The sequence below is a fragment of the Medicago sativa genome, chromosome 8 (assembly GCF_051527215.1).
Source record: "Medicago sativa cultivar Bolivia chromosome 8, Bolivia_mono, whole genome shotgun sequence".
NCBI classification, from domain to species: domain Eukaryota; kingdom Viridiplantae; phylum Streptophyta; class Magnoliopsida; order Fabales; family Fabaceae; genus Medicago; species Medicago sativa.
The window spans coordinates 91,281,795-91,286,178 of NC_140756.1; the positions used below are offsets into that span (position 1 = coordinate 91,281,795).

At 29.6% G+C, this 4,384-nt stretch overlaps 1 long non-coding RNA gene across 1 annotated transcript; it reads left to right on the forward strand.

Annotated features, from left to right (window-relative positions):
- Window positions 1-2,226: 2,226 nt before the first annotated feature.
- On the forward strand, window positions 2,227-3,002 carry LOC146903222 (uncharacterized). The gene is made up of 2 exons (XR_015022557.1): window positions 2,227-2,682; window positions 2,792-3,002. It is a non-coding gene; the product is annotated as an uncharacterized LOC146903222 (long non-coding RNA).
- The last annotated feature ends 1,382 nt before the right edge of the window (window positions 3,003-4,384 follow it).

Below are 4,384 nucleotides of genomic sequence, written 5' to 3' on the forward strand. Positions count from 1 at the left end.
CAGTGGCGGATCTAGGACCCTAAGTCAGAGTTTTTAGTTTAAATAATTTAAACAAAATTTATATAATTTCATAATTTTTTACTTAACCAAAAACCATTTTTTCCAAATATAAATAAATGTAAGCACATAAATTTTAATGTCTTTCATGATTCAAAAGTATGTAGACAATATTAATTTAGAAGTATAATTAGATAAATAATTAATATAACAAAATTGATATTTATTTTAGACATTTTTATATGACAAATTGATGCTCCACAATAATTTTAGAATGGATATAGTAAAAAAAGAGAATGAGTGAAATAAACAAAAATGATTTGTTGAACTTATAGAAGCTTGAGTGTTGACCAAAGACAGGTGGAAAAATTTGTCATAGCACCTCTCTTTATGCGTCATAAAGTGAGAGAAGAATAATTGGCAAGTGCAAGATTCCTAAGTGAAACAGCATGCAGCAAAATAAATTTCCCGTGGTGTGTAGGTGCAAATAAACTGAGATAGGTGGTTAAAATTTTACAATCTCAAGGGGTGCAGGTGCACACCCTCACTAAGAGGTGGCTCCGCCCCTGTGATTAAGCATCCAAATTTGGTGAGGTTAATGGGTTATTGTACTGATGATGATGAAAGAGGGATTCATAGGCTTTTGGTGTATGAGTTTGGAAAATGGATTTTCAAGAAACGTGAAAAAAATTGGAGTTTTGAGGATAGGGTTGAAGAGTTTAGTTGTAGATGAATGTGAAAAAAAATTCCGGGTTTATATGGAATTTTTGATGAATGTATGAAGATGATGATGAAGACGAAGAGGGAAGAAGATGAAGAAATGTTAAAAAAAATTAGATGTTGGTGATGCAGTGTTAGATATAATAGACCTCCATAATCTAGCAGTCTCCTTTTTGAAAAAAAATATCAAAGGGCTGAAATTAAAAAATTTATAAGGTCTACGGTGGACCACGTACAATGTTGATTCACCTAATACATTTTGGGTTAAAGTTATCTGACATGGATCAAACCGACTGACAGAGCATATTTGAGGGACTAAACGAGAAAATTTTAGAGTTAAGGGATCAAATCGAAAACAACAAATAAGTTAAGGGACCATTTATGTAATTGTGCCTTTTTTGTTTACAAATGCTAAAACATTAATATATTTTTTTTATGATTTTTGTTAAACTTTTAAAATTTAACCTTTTATAATCTAAAGTCTGATTTAATTTGTATATGCTCACTTTTATCAAAATTATAGATGGAACAATATTATGATTGACAACTCTCGCCTCAATTCAAACAAGACAATAGTGAATTGCTTGGTTTTTAATATGATTGAATCTAAGTATGAATTTAAGGCTATAACTCATATCCCAAGACCCTCGTAATTTGCAAGGGCGAATAGCTGGGAAAACTATGTCCACAAAACATTAACGGGGTTATGTTCTACTTTCTTAAATCCAATATAAGGCTAAGTTATAAAGGAATGATTTCTTAATTAATTTCCAACAATGACGAAGGGTGATTTAAAGATTCCCTAACCGTCGTTAAGTATCTGAATCAATCAAACTTAATCTCACATTGGACATGACAATCAAAACCCTGCAAACCACTCAATCTCTTCTTTTATTTGATTTTCTAAATAAGTTCCGCTAATTACCAAATTAAATGACAATTCATGTGCAGACTATTAACTTATTACTTTATTACTTGATACGATTTGGAGCACTTGTCAATTTCACTAAAATCACCATCAATTAATATTAGGGATGATAATGGATGTCCACGATATACATGGTAGTTTTTTATTTTTTTTATTTTTACAGTAGCATACTTAGTAGTTAACTCTCTATTTGATTAAAATGATATTTATGTCATTCTCTCATTCGTGTGAATGTCCGCTAAACGAGTGTTGGTGGATAGTAAGATATTTACAAATATTTGCAAATATCAACGAGTAAAATTATTATTTTTATACAAAAAATGCATTATTATAAAATAATCGAAATTATGTAAAATCCTTTATTCTTAAAGCTTATTACGTAAAGCAATACCTAAACCTAATATTTTCCCTCTATTAGTGCTGCAATAACTCTTAGGATTACAACCCTAATTTTTTTCCCTCTCATTTGGTTCTCAAGTTAAATTTTGAATTAGTTTAATTACCATTTAACTAATTAATTCTGAGCCTATTACTTAGTTTTGTTGTTTACCGTGTTATATTATTAGACCTTTAGATTTCTTTGCATTTCCAATTTTAAATTTTGCAAGCTTGAAATCCTAACCACAATAATTAATAACGTCCCTTGGTTTAATTTCTCGAGTGGTTTTCCTTATCAGCATTTCACATAGAAATTCAAGTTTTCCTCCCACAAATTTTCAATGATACCGATCCATTATTCTTCTATTGTATTTAATGCATTCAATCATCTGTTTTGTTTTCTCCAAAATCATGCGCCAGTTTCAATTCTAGCAGCCCTTTTGTTTTCCCAACATGCCAATTAAGCTCCCTATGCATATTAAAAGTCCATCGGCCCCTTTCCCATGTCCATACCTGCAGTATATATATATGTGTGTTTACTTAACAGATTCATTTGCGTTTTCTAAACAATATCATTACAATACAGAAACTTCACTTCCCTGTTTCAAGCATGGCTGATTGTCCTCTCACCGCATTGCTCACCTACCATTGCCTCACTGGTAATTACATTTCTGCCATCATATTTTGCGTTGCTTTTTATCTTTTAATCTATCCAAAGTGTTGTGTCATTTCAGCTTCTAATAAACAGTTTTGATTTTTTGTTTGTAGGACCTTTGAGCCAAAACCCATCCAAGACGATCAACTTTAGTTTTTCAGCTTAATTTTTTTCTCTTAATTTTTTCAGCTTATTATCACCTTTAGTTTTGTATTAAGAAGCATCTAATTTGCAGTGCAAGTATGTTTGTATTCAGGAATTTTCTATGTATCGATGTCATGTGTGTCAGACTTTAAAATTAATTTAATGCTTCCTCTTTGCTTATGTTATAAACTCTTTCTATATATTAGCGTTATTATCTTCATATTATAAGAAGATTAGTTTTCAAAACTCATGTGTTATACAAAATAATATAAAACTGTGACCAAATGGTTATGCTTATTTGAGATAAATATGAAGAAATTGAATGTTTGTATAGTCTGTCTCGAGTTTCATATTATAGAATGACATTACCAATGCTATACAAACTTGATATGAAAAGGAAATATTGTATTTAACAAAGTAGAAGATAACGATCTTGAACTTGACTTTAATATGAAATTTCTCAAAAAAAAAAAAAAACCTTTAGGCTGCAATCTTTCAGCTTTGCGATCAATACAAACATTGCAAGACTTGGATATAATTACTCTTTTCAGTATATTCAAGATTGAGCTTTAAATAGTTTGCTTTTATGACACCTGTTAAATATTATAGCAAACTCATTTCTTGAAACTAACAGGACAAGACGATCATGCTTTAGTTCAGATGGTAGTATAAGTTAATAAAAAGAGAGATTGAGGTAATTTCTGTCACTATTGTAAGTAAGTAGATGCCTTATTACTCTTCTTCTATTCTTTTGTTTATTACTAATATGTAAGTAGACCATGTCCCTACGGTATACTGTACATCATAGTAATTAAACATCTCCAACTTTGGAGATTAACCAGTCAGATGTTGCCTCTCTATATATAACGAGCATATCACTTATTTTAGCATTGTAAGCCTACCGATAGCTCAAGGAAATACATTCAGGTTTGTATATTGCAATTATGGTCAACACTTACAATCCACTCTTGGCTGTCAATGGAGGGAAAAACATACCATGTGTATTATTTGTGTCTCATGAGAGTTTTTTTTTATAGTTGAGATGCTCAAGATATTATAGTTGATGTTAAAGTTACTTATTAGATAAATAAAAACCATTTGGTAGAATTCCTTTTCACGAAAGATTAATTAATGAGTAATCATTTGAACATTAGTTAACATAAACCTTAGACAAGTGCTATAATTCGATTATAATTCGTTTTTGTAACAAAAAAAAAAATTATAATTCGTTTTTATTCATTCTTTAAAGTAGTGATTTCTTTTTAACATTGTTGTAGTTATACTGTTGTAACTCATTTATATTTTGTGTAAAGTATCTACTCCCTCTGTTTTACAATGACATTTAAAGTTTTGACACACAGATTAAGAAATATAATATATAATCATTAGACATAACACTTTTACTAAACTGTCATTACTTTATAAGAAAAAGATAAACTTAGAGTTGTATTGAAAATTGTGTGAGAGAAAAGTTTAGAGTATTTATTGAGGGTAAAGTTGAAAGAAAAAAATTAAAGTTGTATTATAAATGTAAAATGACATTCATTTTGAAACAATTTTTT